Source organism: Bubalus kerabau, chromosome 12, assembly GCF_029407905.1.
Source record: "Bubalus kerabau isolate K-KA32 ecotype Philippines breed swamp buffalo chromosome 12, PCC_UOA_SB_1v2, whole genome shotgun sequence".
Taxonomy (NCBI): domain Eukaryota; kingdom Metazoa; phylum Chordata; class Mammalia; order Artiodactyla; family Bovidae; genus Bubalus; species Bubalus kerabau.
Window position 1 is genome coordinate 66,109,775 of NC_073635.1, and position 23,196 is coordinate 66,132,970.

At 40.9% G+C, this 23,196-nt stretch overlaps 1 long non-coding RNA gene across 1 annotated transcript; it reads left to right on the plus strand.

Annotated features, from left to right (window-relative positions):
- The first annotated feature begins 8,572 nt into the window (after positions 1 to 8,572).
- On the plus strand, positions 8,573 to 23,191 carry LOC129624617 (uncharacterized). Its single transcript, XR_008701067.1, has 3 exons — positions 8,573 to 8,952; positions 9,343 to 17,645; positions 18,765 to 23,191. It is a non-coding gene; the product is annotated as an uncharacterized LOC129624617 (long non-coding RNA).
- Positions 23,192 to 23,196: the final 5 nt, after the last annotated feature.

Here is a 23,196-nt window from a genome sequence, read left to right on the forward strand (position 1 = left end):
GTTATTTAGGGAACACACAACAGCCAGCAACAGACAATATGAAGGTATTTAACTACACCATCCTTCTACATATGTCATTAATCCATACTTTTGTGTGTCTTGAGTTTTTATACCAATTTCTTCCTTTTTGTTGTTGTTCTTGCTCTCTGTATTGTTGTTTTGAAATTGAAAGATAATATACAGAGAACAAAGAACATAAAATACACTAATTGTAAGTGAGTAACGATGACTATTTTTACACCCATGTAACCACCCTTAGATCAAAAACATAGAACATTTCCTAGGCTATTTTCCGCACCCTGTTCCCATCCTCTAAGCTCTGCTTTACCCTTATTTTGCTATCCTTGGTGGACTTTTATGGCTCATAAACATCAGCTTCCTACATCCCTTCCTATCTTGACTTGACTTTAAACATTCTCTCGGAATAATTTTACTTGCAGCTCCCTGTAAACTTACAGCTGCCATGACTTCCCAGCCAGAGAAGGAAAGCAATTTGATCTAAACATTTTGCAAGCAAGCTTAACACTGGGCATATCTAAGTATGTATGGCTAAATCTAATCTCATTCGCTTTTAAATGTATTCCCACATAATTTGGGGAAATCCCTAAAAGCAGATATGTCAGACATAGCCGTTCCTCCGACTACCACAATGCCATCACGCACGTATTCTCAGAAAACAAAGAAAGTCATTCAGATTCCCAAGACAATTCCTGAGGATCGATTGGGTTCTGACTTTTCTTTGAATGATAGCAGTGTAGAGCTCCGAGCCCTGCTCCACAATGTTTTTAACTGGCCCTCAGACTTTCAAAATTTTGGATATAGAAATGTCAGCTTTTGTTCCAATTCAGTTTCGGTTTGACTTAGTCCAAACTTTGTCATATACCTCTTGAATACTGGTATGTGAAAAATAAGCTACTATACTGAAGCTTACCACCTGCGTTTGGAAAATACTTAAGGGAGCAAGTGTGCATTGGCTTGTAGGATTTTTCAAAAATGTGCCCACTTTATTGGAAGTTTCATGTAAAGCATGCTCTGTTTTTGTATTTTGTATAAGTTTAATTATTTGATGGACGCTTATAGAACTACAGCAATTGAACCATCACAAATCTTCAATCTGAACACACTGTCATCCAACCTTTAAAGTCATTTCAGAAAAAAAAATTATTTGCAATTATAATTCACATTACCAAATACAATTTACAGAAAATAAAAACAATTTTTATCACCTCGCATACATAGAATGTATTAGGCCTGAATGTTAAGGTCAATATAAATATATAAGTACTCAAGTATAGTTTTGTGGAATAATGTAACAATTATGAAATCTGTGTTATTTTAACTAATCTTAAAGAAGTAATTGGGTAAACAACACCTTGTTTCTGGAACTACTAACTAGCAAAATAGACCTAGATGACAGGCTGAATCAACATGTTTCCTCTAACATAAATTGAAGTTAAAGCCTCTATTTAGAAAGCAAAACCATAAAGGAAACCTAAGAGGCTTTTAGGAAATTCAATAAAATTGATGAAAAGCATCAGAATTTGGTAATTACTCCTACTTGGGACCTGTCTTTTTGCTGTTTGTCTTTTAGGACTTTAAAAATTGTAGAGATGACCAAGATGGTCATGTGTACCCCTTTCTCACAGATAAGTGATTGAGAAAAAATAAACTCAGCTTAAACCTACATGTCTTCTACATTGAAGTTTTTCAAATACAACACAACCCATGTTTGGAATGACTTTCTATCCTTAAGCAGATTGTGAGTTGCATTAAACTGCAAACCCCAGATAGCGAAAATACAACAGTATACTGTAGTTCTGAAGTGTCTCATAAACAGAGGTTGCTACAGTTAACGTACACACGTTTTTCAAAATTATTTCTGAAAGTTCTGTCTTTTGTGTGGGGGTGGTACTTTTATGCCCATAAACCTTTGGCGAAGGATGTGAAATATCCTGGGTCAGTTTCTGATGGTTTCTCCGTGTGAATAAATAATACACACATGCAGTGCCGATGGATACTGGCAAAGCACCAATCGAGATTAAGCAGCTAAAGTCAGTGTCCTACCAAGTACTTCATGCAAAAACTAAGTACCTGAGCTGGTTGATATGGACTTAACATAAGCTAAGGTTTTTTTAAAAACGAGATACAGGTTCCTCTTCTAAATAACTAAATAAGAATATCTGCAAAATAAGGGCCAGACATTTGCATATTTTAAAGGCTCCTTGGGTGATTATAAAGGACAGCCAAATTGAGAACCTGGCTTAAGTTAAGAACAAGAAATTTAAAATAAGCTCCTTCTAACTTTGATGTTACACTCTTCCTGTAAAATCAAATGAAACACTTCACTGTCATGTACTATCGTGATACACGTCCTTAAATGTTTGATTAAAAATGTACTAAATTTGTTTTCTAAAAGCTGTACAATTTCACATACATTGATAAACATCAATATATACTGAATTTCTTTGAGGATGGAGATTATCTCGTTATTGTGACAAACAGTACCTAATACGTCTAACTTTCTTAATTAAATTATTGTCAGTGACCCTCATCTGGTTCTACAGAGTACCACAGGGACAATTTCAAAGATAGAAAAAAAGAATGGAAAGAACTTTCTTCAAATTGCTTCTTTATTCAAAACCACAGACACATATCCCTTTATAATTTATGTTTTCTTAATCTCAAAACCACAGATGGGATTATTAGGTTAAATGAGCATGGCATTTGTGTTCCCTATAAATTTATTGTCATTAATAGCACCTTGGAATGCATTTGTAGCAAATAATCCATACATTCATGTTATGCATGATTATCAAATAACACATATGAAATGTAACTGTTCAAAATTCTTAACCAAGAAAATAAAATAATTTGACATTGGGGGATTATTTTATTAGAGATTAGAAGGAATAAATAAAATAAAAACTTGAGGAAGGACCTGAAATGTTTGATTTATTCATGAAACGTTCACAATAATCCATAATATTCTATAACTCTTAAACTTTTCAAAAGCACAGGCTCTGTTCTATTTTTGTTTTCGCTTCCACCAATGCCAGAGTAGCAGGCGCTGATTGTTAATTTGATTGAAAGCACAAATCATATGGTAAGACTAGGTTATGTATTTTCAGACATTTACAAATATATTTTATAGAAAATTCAAAATATCATCATTGAATATGTCTCATTGATCCCTGTTTGCTACATTACAAAAAAGAGTTCAAAATGTTCTGGATTTATAACCAGTTAGCTTTCCAAAGTCAAAGTGGTGTTTAAATTTATTTTTCTTTCCCATAAAATTCAAATAAGTGTGAGAAAATGATAAATTACTATAGAAATCCATGTTTACAATGCCAAATTGTCAAAATATGAAATATACTTAATACCAACAGCCAACTTGTAGGTTATCTCCAAGTTAGTATTCAAATTATACACAGATACAGTTTTAAAACTACACTGATGGTTGTATTCTTATATTCTTTCACTGTCCTTAAGCTTTCCAATCTACAATGTGGACATGATTATTGCTTCACTAGCTTGTTAAAATCTATAACGATACTACAAAACAAGAATACTTCAAGTGAATATATCTTTCAAAATTTCAATACAATTCAGTCAATGGATACTGACATATCAATTAAGTCAATTGATACAGTCAAACAGCACAATCTAGGGAATAAAATTCTAAATTTTATTAATAAGGGCAGAAATTTTTACACTCTCAATTCATAACATCTATTAGACTGAAACATTTGGGTGAAAAGTGAAAAATACAGAGAGTTCTCTAGTACTTGTTATATATAATGTAAACAGTTTTATGCAACTGTTCTGATATTGAACTGAGCTTTTAATTTTATCTGAAATGTTCTGGATTGTGTAAAACAGTACCGTGTGTTTTAGCTAACTTGAGGAGGCTGTGCGTCTACTTTGGCATTTCAGATAGCTTTTACATTCCTTGGTTGCAGAAAGCATTTGTTAGCAGTTTAGATATTTTCCTGATCTTCCAAATCATAACCACAAAATCTTTACTTTACTTTTAAAGTATACCTAGCTGTGACCCTGACGTTGAGGAGATGAGTTTCTAGTTAGTTAGTAGTGACTTCAAAAAATATGTAAGTTGGCTAATCTTTAAACTCATTGCGATGGGAAAGTTTTCAATTATTCTAATTATACTTACAACAATTTGTTTATTAATTCTGAAAGGAAGTGTGAGTGAACCCTTAAAAATAAAATGTAATCTACTAATTATGAAACTTTCTGGGATTTCCAAGTAAGTAGGTTTAAGTGAATTTACATATTCCAAAATCTTGATTACGGTAAAAAAAAAATGTATACATTAACAATTAAATCTCAAACTGTAGTCATAGAAAACAGTTGATTACATGTTAGGTTTCTGCAGAAATACTGTTAGGTGTCAAAAAACACCTTTTCCAAACTAGGAGTACCGCAGTGTTGACTTTCACTGGAAATAAGCTATAAGATAAATAACTCTCCTGCTAAGAAACCTGTATATAGGTGGGATTTCCCATGATTCAGAGTGTGTGATGAACACTTACTCACTGCTCCCCTCCTCCTAGCCCTTCCACTTTACAGCAGAAGATAAAAGTTTTAATGAAAGGAATTTGACCTATCAATGCTGGCCGAAGTAATGTAAACTAGACTTTTTTTTTTTTTTTGGTAAACTAGACTTTTAATAAAATTAGCAGTTTTCCTCTTTGAAAGACTCATAAATGACTGTTTTAACAAGATTAAATATTGTAAAATTTCAGATTTGGCCATCTATTTTGATTTGTAAAGCAGAAATATCTAGAAAATAGATCCTTGATATAAAAGTAGCAAAAACAACTTTTTATTTCATCACTAATTTGGCAATTGAACTTAACCAAAGCATGATAAAAAGGAGTCAGAAAGATAGTAAATAGCAGTATCATCAAGATGTGAAGGTCGAAAATTTTCACATTTGGACATTATAGGCGTCTTCTGGTAATATGAGATTTTTTTTTTCCTGTTGTGTTGACTTGTAAAATTACGAACTAGTGGCATGTGCTTTCCAATAAATACTTACCTTATTATTTAAAACCAATTTAAAATTACTGTACTTGTAGTCAGTGCTATGAATCCTCACTTCTTTTAACAATTATGTTTCTGAGAATTCTGGAATTTCCTAAACCACAGCATGTAGAAGGAGGTGCACTCCTGAGTGGGCTCTTTTTCTCAGCTTTGCTTTGTGGTTGTTCATGAGGTTCTTTCCGAGACCTACTGTTTCTACAGGAGAGCTAAGTGTTCTTACTAAATGCAGCGGGGTATGGGAGAAAGACCAGGTACTGCAGCTGTGAAACCTCTGCTCAGGCATGCGTTTTGGTTTACACACGGCCGGGTTAAGGAAACACATTGCAGCAATCTGTGCATTCACAAGTCTCGGGTTTTAGGCATTTACCTCGGTGTCTAAAACGATCTTTGCACTGAGGAAGCCCGTTTCGACGTGAGTGTGTAAGTCACTGGCTTTTACTTATCTTTGGTTCACGGTATTATGAAGCAGGCCCCTAATTACCACCGAGACCTGACTCGGGCAGGAAAAGTAAGAAACAGTAACCACATCGCGTATACGTCGAACGCCCGCGGGAGCAGAGCCCCCAGGAAGCCGAGCCCCCAGGAAGCCGCAGGAAGCGTGCGCTTCCAGGAGGGTGTGCGCCGCGCGGGGATCTGCACGCGCGCGGAGCTAGTTAACGGAGGGCGTGCCGGAGGCGTGGCGCGAGGTGTCCGGGCGAGGCGCTCGGCGAGGCGGGCGGCAGTGGGCGGGCGGCGGGGGAGCGCGGCCGGGGAAAAGCAGCGCGGCGCCGAGAGCGGCTCTCGGCTCCCGCTTTCCCGGCCGCCGAGCCCGAGCCGCTGTGGGCGGGGCCTGCGGTGATTGGCGGGCGGGCGGGGAGGTCGGAAGTACTTTGTTTTTTATGCTAATGAGGGAGTGGGGCTTGTCCGTATTTACGTTGAGGCGGGAGCCGCCGCCCTTCATTCACCCACATGGTCCTTCGAGGTGCTGCCGCCGCTGCCCGACCTGCGCCTTCGCGCCACTTCGCGCCCTCGGGCGAGGCCGAGGGGGTGGGGACGACCCCCGCCGCGCCGCCGCGGCTCGCGCTCCCTCGCGAAGCCCCCTCCGCGGGGCGGGCCGGCCGACTGGCCGCACCCCCGGCCTGGGGCCTCCGGTCGTAGTAAAGCGGAGGCGGGTGGGGAGGCGGGAGCGAGAGCCCGCGGCGGGCGAGGCGAAGATGGTGGCGGCTACTCCTCCTGGTGAGTCTGCCCGCCCCTCCGCCGAGTGAGTGAAACCTGTTGTGTGCGGCCCGGGTCCGGAGGGCGGCGGGCGGGTGGGGCGAGATGGCCCGGGGGCAGCGTGGCGGCCGCGGCGTGGCCGGGGACCGGGGCGGGTCTCAGGCCGTTGGCCGCCCCGGCGTGTGGCAGCGGCCACTCGCTGCTGCCTCGCTCGCACGCGGGCTGGCGGAGGGGCAGGGCTGGGCCGCGGACGGGAGGGCGGGAGGGGGCGGCGTGAGCGCGGCGGCCGCGCCCGGGACCCGCGCGGACCCTGCCTGGCCCGGCCGACGGGGCAGGCGGACGGGCGAGCGGTGCACACAATGGCCCCTCGGGGAAGGGACGCGCGAGGCCTGCACCCCCCCCAGCTTCCAGGGCTGCGGGCGCACGCGGGCCGCGGGGTCCCTGGGCAAGGAAAGTTTCTCTCGGGGGCGAGAGTTAAAGCGCCGCCAGAACAAAGCGGCGGCGGCAGCGGCACATGGGGCAGGCCGCGGACCGGGAGGGGGCGCGCCCACGAGGTACCTGCGCGCCGGCGGGCGGCGTGGCCCGGCCCGGAGCCCGCGGGCCCCCAAAGTTTGTGCGCGCGAGGGTGGGCGGAGGGCGCGGGTGCTCGGGGCGGCGCGGCCTGGACGCCACCCCCACTCCGTGTGGGCTTTGTTAACCCGCGTGGGCAGCCCCCGGGCGGGGCTCTCAACTTCCCGGGTCGTGGCCAGCGGAGCAGGCCCGGGCCGACCTTGGTGGCGGCGTGGAACCCTCTTCGGTCGCCCGCTGGCGGGGTAACGCGGCGCGGGAGGCCAGCCCGGCTCGGCGGGAGCGGCGGCCGCGCCGCCATGTTCCTGCGGGGCGGGCTGCGCGGGGGTGAGGGCGGGGGACATGGCGGCGACTGCGCGCCGCCGCCGATTGTTCCTGGCTTAGGCCTCGGGCCGCGTGCGACGGGCACCGCAGTCGCGGAGCCCCCGCCCCTCTGGGCCGGGCTCGGGGGGGGGGGAGGGCTGGGGGACACAAAGGAGGGGCGGCGCGCCCGCGTCCCCGCTGCGCTCGGGCCTCGGCGCCGCCGGTCGCCGCGCGGCTGCCGCCGGGAAACGGATGGGGGGGTTGCTGTGTCCGGCAGGCCCCGACTCTGACCCGCCGCCCCCTGGCGGCCGCGTGGGGAATCGCAAGGCCGCGCGCCCCCTTGTGCGACATGTGCTGCCGGCCCGGGCTCCATGAGCGTGGCGGGCAGTTTGCAGTCCCGGGTGTTCCTGCCTCCTTTTTTATACCTAAGCTGGACTAAAGGGGACGGGAACTGGGGTGAAGCAGGCTTATTTTTGCAATATCACCGAGAGGAAAAATTAGTATAGTGCTATCTACACCACATCAGTTGGGGAAACAACTCTTTATCCCGGCTTGCAGCCACGAGGTCTTGATTGGGGGAGGGGTGGTGAAGAATAGTCTCTTTACTGCCTTTCCCTCTCACTGGAGCCGTGCTGTAGTTAACGATTGCTGTTGATCATCCTCGATAAAACATGAATCGAACGCATGTGAGTTTTCAACTTTTACACCTTTTCACCCATATATCGTTGGTGTTTTAAACCCTGGCAGTATAGCCTGGCTACCCTGTCCTTAGTTTTACAAATGGATGTGGTTGATAAAAGAGGGAGTGGGAAAGAACAAGTTTAAAATACGGATTTGGAGGGTGGTAGTAATTGTGAGCAAATGTTTGTCTTTTTTCCCCTATCCCCCCACCCACCCTTTCCAGTCATACACGTGGACCTAACTGCACCAAAAGCTTTTCTAAGGATATTTGCTGAGAAGGAAGTTTTCCCGAGTGGGTAAGTGTATATTTGAATTTTACTTGTTAACTTTTTAAAAACCAATTTCTCTTGACTTTACTCTTTCATTTAAAGAAATAATATGGGATTGGGTTTTCAAATAGTGAAGTAGGTATTTTGTTCTCTGTTCATTTTTTTTGTTTGTTTTTCGAAAACTTAGTTTGGGTTATAGCTAATGTGTAAGTAAAAATACAACGCAAATACCATTGTAAATCTTTGCAAACGGATACAAAAAATTTAGAACTGCTTTAAATTGAATGACAAAATAGATGTACTCTGGAGTAAGTTTTCAAGCTTAAAATAAGTTATGAGAGATTTAACTTCTAAAACTAGCGGATATACTTGAAATGTAGTCTGAACGGTAATTTTATTAATCAGTTTACCAAGTAATTGCTAATTGGAAGCCAGAAGAAAAGAAAAATGTTTTGCCACGTGGATGTGAAGATTTCCTCTGAAAGGTATATGACTCAAATTACCCTGGTGATACGCAGTATGATTTTGGTTTTTCTTTTTAAGTATGCCTTTGGGAATGGCAAAGGAAAAGAAGAGCTGCCATGTTCTTATAAAAATGGTGATTAATTATAAGTGTCTTATTAAACCTTTTCTAGTTTTGAGGTCTCAATTTGCTTTTAAATGCAACTGGAAGGTTTGAGATGATTTAACTCATTTTCTCTTCCCTATTAGGGTTTGTGCTCAATGTTTTGTGTTTTATATAAATGTTAGCGTTTGAGGTGTTATTTCATCTATTTATTTATTTCAAATTTAGCAGGAATAAAGAGAACATCATCTTGTAAAACAGAAGATTGTGACGAGTCAGAATAATGTCAAAGTGCTTACAGTGCAGGTAGTGATATGTGCATCTACTGCAGTGAAGGCACTTGTAGCATTATGGTGACAGCTGCCTCGGGGAGCCAAGGGGGGCTGGGAGCGCAGGGCCTGCTGGTGTCGAGCGCTTTTTGTTCTAAGGTGCATCTAGTGCAGATAGTGAAGTAGATTAGCATCTACTGCCCTAAGTGCTCCTTCTGGCATAAGAAGTTATGCTTCCATCCAGTGAGCCAGCCAAGCAAGCATAGAGGTGTGCTAATACTTTGTGTGTGCAGTCCTCTGTTAGCTTTGCATAGTTGCACTACAAGAAGAATGTAGTTGTGCAAATCTATGCAAAACTGATGGTGGCCTGCTATTTCCTTCAAGTGATCCTTAACTAATTCTGTGTACTTTTATTGTGTCGATGTAGAATCTGCCTGGTGTGTGACGTGACAGCTTCTGTAGCACTAAAGTGCTTATAGTGCAGGTAGTGTTTAGTTATCTACTGCATTATGAGCACTTAAAGTACTGCTAGCTGTAGAACTCCAGCTTCGGCCTGTCGCCCAGTCAAACTGTCCAGTTTACTGAACACTGTTCTATGGTTAGTTTTGCAGGTTTGCATCCAGCTGTGTGATATTCTGCTGTGCAAATCCATGCAAAACTGACTGTGGTAGTGAAAAGTCTGTAGAAAAGTAAGGGAAAATCAAACCCCTTTCTACACAGGTTGGGATCGGTTGCAATGCTGTGGTTCTGTATGGTATTGCACTTGTCCCGGCCTGTTGAGTTTGGTGGGGATTGTGACCAGAAGATTTTGAAAATTAAATATTGCTGAAGATTCAACTTCCACTTTTAACCGTTCCAGAAATAGAGAAAGTATCAAAAAAGAAGATGTGTAATCATGCTGTGTAAAAGTTCACATACTTACTGTGTGTATTCCTTGAAGTCGTTTTGTCATATTTTTGTACTAAAACATTCTTCTAAGATTGCATGTTGTATGTGATATTTTTTTGGTCAAATTTGATTTACCTAGCTAACGAATGAACGATTTGTAAGGGAAATTTATTTTGATAAACTGTAAAGTGAGGATATATGCCTTTTGCTTACTTTGGACCTGGAATTCAGTACATTTTACTTAACCTCTAAAAGGCAATAACTTTTCTTGCTTAACGTTCAAATATTTAAATTTGGTGGAAATGCCATTCTGTTTAAAGCATTGTGTAAAGAAAGTTATTCTGTTATTTTTTAAGCTTGAAATTTAAATTTGGGAGGGGTGGGTTGTCTTTTGTTGCTAGTAAACAAATACTATTTTATCAGTACTGGTGTTCTTCATGTGTAACTGTTAACTGGTTATTTGTAAGTTTTTTAGTAATTGTTAATGATGTATATAAACTGTCAGTGATCATTAGATTGTTCTTCGCTTTCTGGAACTTAAAACAGTAGTTGAAAAGAAAGCAAGATGTGCTGATGCTGAATGGAGTTGACAAGTATGTGTGTCTGTAGGTCTTAATGCCAAGAGTGTGAGTGGGAATCTGAAATTAGTTTTTGTTTAAAGTCTGTAATTAACCTTTCTGTTCCCTGCCACCTTCATAAAGCAGACTTGGGCAACAGTGACAGTTGACAAGTGGAACCTAAGTAGAGGCAGGCAGAGCAACATCTCTGCCTCTTTTCCTGTGTGTTTTGTCTCTAGCCTGGGTTTCATATGTGGTAGGAAAATGTGGGTTAACTTAAGAATGATTGTATTTTAAATGATCAGTTGTTGAAATTGGACCCAAGTTAAATTTTGTAAGAAGGATGCTATCTTAGTAATATGGAATAAATTAGCATGTAACCTCAGTGTGCCACCCAATACATTTTTGAGGACATCCTTTTAAAATGCATTGTGTGAAGTTGAACAAAAGTTTTAAGTCCTTGCATGTCCCTTCTTTAAGAAATACAAAGAGCTTAATTAAGGATCCCTGAATAGAAAAGGTAAGACTTTCACAGTTCTGGAGTTCATTAACAGGTAAATAATTTGCAGAATGAGAGAATACTACTAAAAATGATGTAGTGCTTACAAAATGGAAATCTAACTGTCCATTAGTTTGAGTTCTTAAACCTTTTGAATTGGAAGGAAACCTAAAAATTGTTTTCATGTTTAATGACAAACACTGCTTTAAACTGTGCTTTAAAAGTCCCATAATGTTAGCATGGCTTACAGTACTCTACAAAATGGTGTGCTATAGGTTAAAGGGGGAAAAGGAATGTTTACATGTACCAGATCATACAATTTTATCTTTAAAGCTTTGGGGAAAATACTCTAGGGTTATTGTTCAAAGTGAAACAATGATAAGCCTGTCAGATGGTTCTTAAATGTTCTAAACCATAAGTCAAGTAACTAAAAGAATTGTTAGGTTAAAAGATAAGTCTTCCTAGATGCTGAATTTGTGTAGTACTTTATGTTCAGAACTTAGTTGAACTGTTAGTCAGTGAGAACGTTTTATGTGGGCATTGGCAGTGGGGCTGTGGTTGTTTAGGGTTTAGTAAGATTTAGTAGGAATTGCATCTGATTCTGAGTGAAATGCGTGGCAAATTTTGTATGCTTGTGTCTAAGATTTCTTAGGCATGGACAACATACTCTTCAAATAACACTAAAGAAAAGACATGCAAATAACAAAGGTTAACATTCAGCCATTTTGAGATATCAGTAAGGGAACAAGTTGATTATAGCTAATGATTGCTTCATGTATAATTGATAATTGACCTGGGGAAAACCACTCTGGCCATCTTTTCTCAGTGTTTTAACCTTGAAATTCCTTAAAGTTTCAAGTTTGATAGCCTTAAGACTATTTTCAGAAAAAAATAAATCTTAATAATGTTCTTTTGCATGTTATTCATATCTAATGCTCCAGTTTGTCTGTTTTTAAAAAGGAAAGTACTTAGAGTTTTACAAGTTATTCTTTGTCAAAGCTGCTTGCAAAGTAGTGGTGATTTTACTAAAAACTTCTGAGATCTTCATTTTACAGGCAAACCTATCTAAGCAGAGCAAACCAGACTTGAGGGTTTTCCCTGTATTTTGAAGAGCCCTACAAATGATTGAGCCCTACAGAATGATTCGTGATAAAAAGCAACCTACAACTGCCTGGAGAAAAATTTGGTGTCACATTAAAGTTTGCTGTGTGTTTAATGAAGTATTGTTCTGAATTGATGACCTTGGGGTAGTTTGTCTTGGATCAGAATTAGGAGCCTCTGAGCTGAGCAGTAAAGGTAAGGAGGGCTCAGTGTACAGGGTCAGTTTTTGTTGTCCAACTGGAAATCCTACCATGCCTACCTGAAGACAGCACAGTCCTCTTTGCCTTGGAGGTTATTGAGCTTTCATTGTGCTTAAAGACTGAATACAGTCTTCTGTTTTGTTAAGGTAAATTCAGGATGTAATAGTCTACTGAGTTTTAAAGGGTAATGAAGTTGGGCATATCCTGTAAATTTTAAGGCCATAAAAAAATCAGTGAAGGCTTAGTTTTCTAATTTAGCGTATATAACATTCAGAGATGCTTATGTATTTGCAACTAAGTCATGCTGTTGGAATTGTTTTGGTGCTTTCAATGTAAATAAATTTATGCATTTTAAAACTATTTGTTAAATTGCCCAGAATGAGAATTTTGAAATAAAAATTTTAAGGTTATGCTTGGTTGTAATTTTTCTGGCGTTTTTTGTTATTATAAAACATCCAAACACCTTTCCTTATTAATTGAGGTAACTGGGGGAGTGGGAACAGGTGTACCTTAACTTTAGTATCAGTGGCATCTGTGTGCGTATCCTGATTTTACAGATAATGTGATGAGCAAAGTTTATTTGCAAGGATATGAAGCTGGTAAATAGGCTCTGAATTTAAACCCATGTTGATAAACTATGAAAAAGTAAAGTAACAGTAAAGCTACAATTCCAGTCACGTGTGGTTTTGAATACTTAACTAAAAAATATGTAATTGCCAGCAGATTTCCTCCTTAACAAGGTTAAGTAATATGGTATGGAGGTAAAGAACAAAAACCCCAAGTTGGCAGCCAAATGACATCAAATTACACGGTCAGTGTAGTATCCCCGTTCTTAATAATTGTGTGATTAACATATACTCATTTTACGTTTGCTTGTAAGAAGTGTATGTACTATGAGGATTGTTAAAAATAATGCTGACTTTAACTTAAGTAGACTAAGACACTGAAAGCTCGTCTGAAATTTCATTGGTTAAACTTGAATCGTTCTCTCTACCTAATTCAGATGTAAGTAGTTGTATAGGATTACTACTGTTCAGGAGATTTGGGGGAGTTGCGAGGGTAGATGAAAATGATCTGCTGGTTCAAGTATGTGAAGCCCTTAAGCCACTAGGTAGCCCTAGGCTAAGCTGAGGCCACCTCAAGATCACTGCTGGAATTACAGTCCAGATGCATCAGAATCTTTGGGGGGACTTAAGTAAGGTTGGTTGCTAGGAGGACAAACGAGAAATCTGTTGATCTATGTTTAAGAATTAACCATTTCCTTGAATTGTCTGAAGTGCTGAGCCAGAGGAATGCAGAACATCAAAGCAGCACCTCTGCATGAAGGTAAGGGACTACTTTTCAGACTAGGAGATCACCATTTTCTGTTTTGTGTACTTAGTTTTATAGCTGACTGCTTGGCATGATGCCTTTCAGCTAGCACCAGCCTTAAATCTGCTGAACCCACAAGCTTTTCGTCTCCCAACTTGAAGTAATAGTGTCTCTTCTCCAGTGATACTTGTTTTTTGGTAACAGCATGCACCACGTGTATAATAGCAGCTTTTGTGCTGGACTGGATTTCCTTGAGGTTTGACCCTTCACCCTGTTCTGCAGGGTCATTGTAAAGGCAAGTGATTTTCTAGCCCTCGTCCTCAAGAAAATTGTCAGACTTGTACCTTCTCACACTTCTGATTTCTAAAATCCTAGTTTCCGCTGTGTTCTGAGCATTTCTGATACCTGATTCTGCTCTTGACTGTACTGTTAGTCATAATGTTGCTTGAGCCTCCAGCTCACCCACGGTCTTTATACACTGACCTTTTATTCTGCGTCTCTTCATCACCACCATTTGCTCTGTAGGCTTTTTCTCCACGGACTTTGCACTTGGTTTTCCCTGAGATTGGAAAAAATTTTTCTCCGATAACTGATTTAATCCTCTTTGCTTCTAGTCTTTGCACAAATGTCAAACCCTCTCTCCTATTTGTACCCTCTCCCTGGGTGGTTTTTCTTAGTAGACTACTAATGGTGTCATTAGGGAGCTTGTTAGAAATCCAGGATCTGAGGCCTTTTCCCAGGCCAGAATTCGGGTCTTCATGTAAAACACCCTTTTTCACTCCCTTCTCGGATTCTTCATGAGGTCAGGGGTTTAAAGATGTTCACTGATGCATGTTCAACAAGTAAAATGGTACCCAACATGTAGAAGGTACCTGGTAGTTTGTGCATAAGTGAGTGCAAGTTCTCAGGGGTGAATGTGGCTGTCAGACTCCATGGAAGTTCATGGCAAGCATGAAAATACTAGTTTACTAATGCATTTGGAACTTGGAAAGGTTTAATTGTAAAATGTGTTACTGGTCTTAATTGGTGAGTGAAGATTTACAGTACCTAGTAATCCCTTGGGGAAAAAATGAAAACCTAAGCAAAGGGTAAAGCAAGTAAAAACCTTGCCTTCTGTGTTCCCATTGTGTGGCCCTGTGATGGAGAATGTAGATGTTGAGCTTCATTCTTGAATCACAGAAACAAACAGCTGATCTTCAGACATCCAGGTTGAAGGAGAGCCCTTGCCAAACCACTGAGGAGGAGGAGGGGTCAGTGTGCGGGATGTGGCCATTGCTGCCTGGGTGAAGTTGGCCTCATCACAGTTGTGGCTTGTCCTCTAGAGCCTTAACTGCGTTTGGTTATGAAACCACTCGGCGTGCTTAGAACAGTGTTGGCATACTATATGGTCCTCTCACTTTCGACTTTACTCCTAGCAGGTTTCGGGATAATCCTACTTCAGTGTGGGGTCGGTCAGTTCAGTTGCTCAGTCGTGTCCAACTCTGTGACCCCATGGACGGCAGCATGCCAGGTTCCCGTCCTTCACCAACTCCTAGAGCTTGCTCAGACTCATGTCGATCGAGTCAGTGATGCCATCCAACCATCTCATCCTCTGTCGTCCCTTCTCTTCCTGCCTTCAATCTTTCCCAGCATCAGGGTCATTTCTGAGGAGTCAGTTCTTCACATCAGGTGGCCAAATTATTGGAATTTCAGCATCAGCCCTTCCAGTGAATATTCAGAACTGATTTCCTTTAGGATGGACTGGTTGGATTTTAGTCTTCTCCAACACCACACAGTTCAAAAGCATCAATTCTTCCGTGCTCAGCTTTCTTTATAGTCCAACTCTCACATCCATATATGACTACTGGAAAAACCATAGCCGTGACTAGATGGACCTTTGTTGGCAAAGTAATGTCTCGCTTTTAATATGCTATCTAGGTTGATCATAACTTTTCTTCCAAGGAGCAAGTGTCTTTTAATGTGTGAAGTGCGTTGATTAAATTTTGAGTAGTCTCCAGCACCTTGAGACAAAGCAGTATGTTTGAGTACTGTATGATACAAGGAAGGGAAATTGAAAACAAGGTATCAGATTAATTTGGAGAAACAACATACGGAAATTTGTATGGCAATTAATTTCCTCAAAACTACACATGCCTTCATGTCAGTTCATCTAAATGTGTAAGCTCCAGTTGGAAGACTGCTGTTTTAAGTCACCATGTGATACTTGGCTACTTGGTTGAGAAGTTTAAAGAACTACTTAAGGAGTTTTCTTGTGTAACGTTTTAAGAGGAAAACTGGTGATTTAAGTACCAACTTTTCCCCCATTAGCCTAGGCGAGTTACTGTCTCTTGCTCAGCAAGATAGATACCTGCTTTAGCTATGCTGGTTCTCTTCTAGCCAAAAACAAGCCTCCATGCACCGTGCCTTCAAAATAAGGAGTTTCAGCTTCACTCAGGTTGGGCACATGTTAAGTCTTAACCCAGCTGAACTAACCGGAGGACTCAAGAGTCTGTTCAGGCTTGAGTCTATACACAATCTCTTGCCAATGGCTGAGTAGGCTACCCTTTGCAGAAGCACTGAATGCTTGCACAGGGTAAAGGGTTGGGGGATACATCTTGGCTGGCACCAAACAATCTGATTTCAGTAAGGAGAGGAGTGGGCAGTTGGAATGGAGGATTTTCAGGTACAACTACTCAACTCGGGTCTTCATCTCGGCCATTCATATCATGCACAGGACAGATGTGTTATGTTGCTGTTCTGTAGGTCAGGAGTCTTGACATCTCACGGGTTGGGGTTCAAGTGTTGCAAAGCAGTGTTTCTGGAGGCTTTAAGGGGCACTCTTCGTGTCCTCTGCTTCTGGAGACTTCAGCATTCCCCAGCTCATTACTTCTTTCTCCATCTATGGATCCAAGGACAGTGAGTGGAGTCTGCACGTCATCACTCTGACTTCCTGTCTCCCTTTTCCACTTTTAAGGGTCCTTGTGATGATGACACAGCCCACCCAGATACTTCTAAATAATCTTACTTAAGGTCAGTTTGATTCCCTCTGCCACCTAACTCCCCTTCACTGTGTAAACTGTTGGGGGTTCCAGGGATTAGGATGCAGATACTCTGGAGATGGGGAGCATTATTCTGTCTCCCCTCTTCTCACAGAACTATGTCAGGCTCAGACATTGTGAGAGGCCCAGGGATGCCTTCATAAACTTAAAACTTTTTCAGAAAATAATTACAGGAAATAATTTTTTATAAACATTTAGTTAGAAAAAAATGAACTCAAGACTATCTTAAAGATTCTTCTCTGCACTATTTAGATGCCAGCTTATAGAGGTTGAAAAAGAAAATGGTTACTCACTGATGCAGTAAGGACCCACTTGTCATTCTTGTCTGAGTAAGACAGCAAGGGCTGGTAGTACACTTTAACTCATTTTAGAAAAAGTACAGAACCACATCAGTCAGTCAACAAGTTAAAGACCTCCAGAACGGGGAAACCATTGAATAAATATTTGCCATGTTAGCTAATAAAATGTGAACAATAAGGAACTGCATTAAGAAGTGAAGATAGAGACTGAGCGTCTAAAACCTCAAACAAAAACTGGGAAGTTAGCCTTTGGTGATGCATAGAAAATAAATGGGCTTCCTAGGTGGTGCTCTTGATAACCCACTTGACAATGCAGAAAACTTGAGATTGGGTTTGATTCCTGGGTCAGGAGATTCCCCTGGAGGAGAGTGTGGAAACGTACACCAATATTTTTACCTGGAGGATCCCATGGACTGTGGAGCCCGACAGGCTAGGGTCCATAGGGGTGCAAAGAGTCAGACACGGCTGAAGTGACTTAGCATGCAACAACCAGAAGGTAAATATACAGTCTGACTTGCTTTGTTACTTAGGATACAGTAAGTAACAGTTATTTTTATTATAAAGCAACCACTAGGAGAATAAAACATTCCCTGGTGGTTCAGACGGTAAAGCGTCTGCCGGCAGTGCAGGAGACCTGGGTTCAATCCCTAGGTTGGGAAGATCTCCTGGAGAAGGAAATGGCAACCCACTCCAGTACTCTTGCCTAGAAAATTCCATGGATGGAGGAGCCTGGTGGGCTACAGCCATGGGGTTGCAGAGTTGGACACGATTGATCGACTTCACTTTCACTTTACTAGAAAGAGCTGGGAAAACACACAAAGCAAAAGACAGACAAAAGTAAGACTTATGGAAGTTTAACATAGAAAATAATTTTAAGTATTATGTGTTTTAATTCTTAGACAGTTTTATAATCTGCAAGCATTGGTTATTTTTTGTAGCCATGGTCAGTACAGGCCAGTGATAGTTTGGCCAGACTTTAGTCCTAGTGCCTACCTTGGTGCTGTCGGCCCAGCAGTGAACACATGATTGCCCCAGGTCCTTAAAAACAACAAACAGATCTTGGTTCATTATATTCCTTCAAATGACTGCAAAATAAGCATTCAATAATTATCTGTTGAATGAGTTGGAGATCACTCACATCCCAAATACAATTTTACAATTAGTGTATTCTCTGGTGCACTGCAGCATATTTCCACACCGTTCTTAAAGTTTCATATCTGATGCCAAATTTTGTCCAGAGATCAAGGCTGAAGGTTATGCTTTCTCTGATGGAAAGGATAGAAAAGGATCCTGAATGGTAGGGGGTCGAGGGCACAGGATATAAACTTCATATGCACACATTTGTTTGTGATTTGCAGAGAGGACAGCGTTGACTGGATGGTGTGGATTACTGATCCTGGTGGATTCTGGTAGCATTATTAGTTTGTCAGTGTGATAGAAAGGATTCAGAACAGATCTTGCGGAAGTAACTCAACCAGTTTTCCTTTAGTGTAATAGGAAATGGGAACTGAGTGGATGACCTCAGGGCCACGGTTGTTTACTTCTTGGCCATTGCTCTTCTCTGATTTTGCAATGAAATCACTGTTGTACTGGGATGTAAGCTGCTTAATAAACTGGCAAATATTTGTGAAAATATATATGTATAACTTTATACAAAAGGCTTTGTGTACTTAAAGTGGTTTGGTGATCAATCTCATGTTCATGAATCAGGATTCGTAAAAGAAATAACTAAAAGGCCAGAAAGTAAGCGCTTCTGGGGTTCAGAGGGGAAATGACTTAACACAGGGTGTGCGTTTGGCACACATAACATACAGGTAGAATTACAAGGACAGATTTTAACTCAAGTCTAATTTAGCATGCATGAATACAGTAATCAAATTTCCTTTTTTTAATGATTTAGTTATGTTGATCCTTGTTTAATATGAAGAATCCAATATTTTACAAACTTTTTTCCAGTCAAAAGGGAATGTGCAGTTTAACACCAAGGGAAACCATTCGATCATGGTTGATTGATCCTGCTGCTGCTGCTAAGTTGATGCTACTTGTCAGAAAATAAATTCCTGGTTTTCGTGCTTACATTGAATGTGAGACATCTCACCGCTGTAGAAGTGCTTTACCTACTTAAAAGTGCTCATGGAATATTAAAATATCAGACCCTAAACACATTCTGTTCATTGTAAAGACTTACTCAACCCTGCTGATGTTTAAAGCCCGCTGTAATATTTTAATCATAGGTTTGTCCAAAAGGATGCCACCCAAAAGTAATTTTCATTTTTTATATAGGGTTATTACTTTGTATTCATTTGATATATTAGAAAGAAACTAGATGACCAACCTAGATAGCATATTCAAAATCAGAGACATTACTTTGCCAACAAAGGTCCGGCTAGTCAAGGCTATGGTTTTTCCTGTGGTCATGTATGGATGTGAGAGTTGGACTGTGAAGAAGGCTGAGCACCGAAGAATTGATGCTTTTGAACTGTGGTGTTGGAGAAGACTCTTGAGAGTCCCTTGGACTGCAAGGAGATCCAACCCGTCCATTCTGAAGGAGATCGGCCCTGGGATTTCTTTGGAAGGAATGATGCTAAAGCTGAAACTCCAGTACTTTGGCCACCTCATGCGAAGAGTTGACTCACTGGAAAAGACTCTGATGCTGGGAGGTATTGGGGGCAGGAGGAGAAGGGGATGACAGAGGATGAGACGGCTGGATGGCATCACTGACTCGGATGTGAGTCTGAGTGAACTCCCGGAGTTGGTGACGGATAGGGAGGCCTGGCGTGCTGCAATTCATGGGGTCGCAGAGTCGGACACGACTGAGCGACTGATCTGATCTGATCTGATCTGAAGGGACAGTAAAACATTTATACAGTCCTGTAATTCAACTTTAAATTAGAGGTTTCTTACACACATCTGGTTCTGGATAATGATAGGATCTAGAATAAGGAAGCCCTCATGAGCTTTTAAAAAAAGTGTACCAGGAAAACAGTAGTCATAGTTCGATAATTCAATGAGGTTACAGTGTAGACATTAAATAAGCATGGTATGTAATGCCATTATTTTAAATAGCTGAGAATGAATTAACTATGATCTTTGCCCACTTTTTAAAAATACAATGCTAACTAAGCATAGAGCCCATGCTACTAAGAGGCTGAAGAGAATTTTGAAGATTAATATTGATTTTTACATTTTAACCCATGTTTTAATAGTCTTAAGTAATGCTGATACTGTTTTGTCTTAAACTCATCAAATAATTGAGCCCAGTTTGAGGAAATCAATCTCTACTAAATAGTTAACCATAAGGTATATTTGTATTCAAAAGCAAAATGCTTTCAAAATGTTCCACTTTTGAAATTGTTTGAGTCTTTTATGTTGACCCAGTGACTTTGTTTGCAAAGGTAAACTGAAGTGGAGTTAAGCAATTGCCTAGCAAATTTGATCACTGCGATGACCATACAGGATGAAGTGAATAAAATGATTTTTAGAAAATGTACTTAATGACAGCAGAATTTACCTCTTGCTAAACCTTGAGGACTGTTTGTATGTTGCAGGAGTTATCGGAGTTACAGCCCTGCATCCTTTCCTTTCTTTCTCCACCACTGTGTTTTCTCTCTTCCCTCCGCTGTCCTGCCTTCCCTTTTTTCCCCTCCCTCCCTCTCTTTATCTGTTTACCCACTTATCAATCATCAATGATATGCACATGGTTAAGGATTTTGCCTAGTAATCATTAACCTATCCTTAGAAAATTTTAAGTATTTGGGGGCAAATTAAGTATTCTCACGGCAAACAGAACACATTTTTAGTTTCAGTTGGATCTTTTCATTCATCTGGAAAACTCAGAGGCAAGACTATTAAAACAACGGTATATTTTGAAACAGATGATGAAGACCAAATTATTTTCTGTTGGATTCTTAACTAGCACCTAAATGAACTGCCTATGTATTGGACCATAGTCATAATAATATTTCATATTTCCCAGTCATCTCAGCTTCAAAGTGCCCAGAATTTTAGTGTCCAGTCTGCCTTGATGCCGTTTTAATCTGAGAGTTAGATAAAGGTCTCCCGAAGACTTTTCAATCTCATGAGCACATACTCAGAAAACAGTAAGTTTAAAAGATTGTGTAATGATGTCAAAGAAAAGCTGCTTATCTTTCAAGACCATAAAAGGTTCCCTGGAATGTGGACTACTGGGGTCGGCGGGGAGCAAGAAACTTCGTGGTTCTTTCCTGTCTTGTGGGGGTTGGGTGCAGCCAGGAGGTAACAGAAATTCCAGTTACACTGAGAGTTTGACAGCTGGCCTCGACACTTTGCTCAGGTGACAGGCCTGAGAAAAACTCACCAGATTTCTTGCCACTCACTGTGGCTCGGGAGAGAGGGAAAAGGGTTCTGGTACATTTCAGGAGGTGTGGGCAAGTGCCAAGAGGATCCTTGTGCACCTGGAAGAGAGTTGTGCTTGAAAAGACCTTCAGTCATGAGCAGGAGATAATCCAGCAGAGACAAACATGTCCCAAAATGTGACAGACATTTAAAGACCAAGTGGGAAAAGCCTCTCCCCACCCCAAATTTGACTGAAATTTATTCTAGGTGTGAACACTGGAGGATATCAAGAAAACATTTTTAGAATTTCATCAAGAATCAGTAATACAGCAAATGGATTGTAGATGAGGAGGCATAGTCTCAGGAGAAATGAGATGTGATTCAGAGACAGTCTTGGTGACTAACACGAATGCTAACTTATGAACCCACAATAAAGAAAGAGGAGACCATGGCTGAGCCCCACTGGTAGGTAAGAGTAGATTCTGCTAACAATGAAATGAACTATTCTGCCTTCTTGCACTCTGAACCTTGACCCCCAAGCACAGGCAGAGCCCTTAGCATCTCTCCCCACTGCCTAATTGTTTAGTTTGTTAGCAGACAATGCAGTAGGAGACCCATCCCTCTGCCCTGCTGCAGGGCTGCATAGGGCAGCAAACGGCACTTGGATCACATCAAAGCTTGAAGGATTATTATATTTGTAACCTTAAAATTCATAGTGAGTGTCTTGAGGCATTGTGTTACAAGCAATTCAATCCTTCATCGAGGATTTGTGACTATCCTTATGTTAACATTAAGGAAATGGCAACCCAATCCAGTACTCTTGCCTGGAAAATCCATGGCAGGAGTAACCTAGTAGGGTAAAGTCCATGGGGTTGCAAAGAGGAGGACATGACTGAGCGACTTCACTTTCACTTTATGTTAACATTACTTAAAGTTAATAGTAGTTAACAATTATTGACTCAGTGTCAGACCCTGGGTATTCATTTAATCCCAACTGCAACACTATGAAGTAACTGCTGTAATCACTGTTCCCATTTTACAGATGAGGAAACTGAGATATACAGCTTAGCCAGTTTACTGATATCAGCCAGGGCTGATAAGTGGTGGAACCAGAATTTAAATCTGAGCAGTCTGGTTTTAGAACCAGTTTCTTATCTGCTATACTGCCATTTAGAACATCTTACACATTATGAAAATTAGGCTTTCAAAATTTAAATAGCAAAATATTAGCATTACTTATTGCTGAACAGAAAGATTTGAGGGGATTTAGTATCTGAGTTTTTACCTTTCCCAAGCTTTGTAGAATTAACCACATTTCTGTTACAGTCGGGAAAAATAAATACTAAAAAGTGAGTATTCTTTTATGAAAACCATGGAAACAATTACAAATACATAAAGGACTCTCACCAGAAAGACTCAGAGAAATATACACAAAAATGTCCATTGCAATGTTATCTGAACAGTGAGATTTTTCAGTAATTCTTTTTTCTGTTCCTGTACTTTCATGTGTTTTAGTATTCGGTTTTAAACTCTCACTTTTAAAAATAAGGTAAAAAAAGTATGTGTAGATTCTTTTTTTTTTTTTGTATGTGTAGATTCTATGCTAAAAATAATCTTGATGTGATCACTGATTTTCTGGAGAAAGCATGTTACCAAAAGTGATGTAGAAATTGATCAATAAAATTGACCAAGACATACTTTAAAATGTAACTGAATAATCACTCTCATCACAGCTTTTGAGGCTGGAGAATTTGGGGCTATTGAGTTGAGTTATTTTAAATATCTGAGGATGAGACAATTTTAATGTTGTTATAAACTCTTAAAGACTAGAAGAAAAAGGAAAAGGCTTCCTAATGTGTTTCTTCAGGTTAGCAATGATACCTGCAAAAAAATAACAAAAATAGAGGATAATCTCACTGATGACAGATGGAAAAGAACTACCTAAATACAATGCAAATAGCTTCATAACAAACTTAATCGTGTATTACAACAGCTGCTGTCACAACTATGATTTACTTAGCTCTGCTTTGGTAGTGTTAATAAACTCACTGACACAGAACACAGAGATGATTGG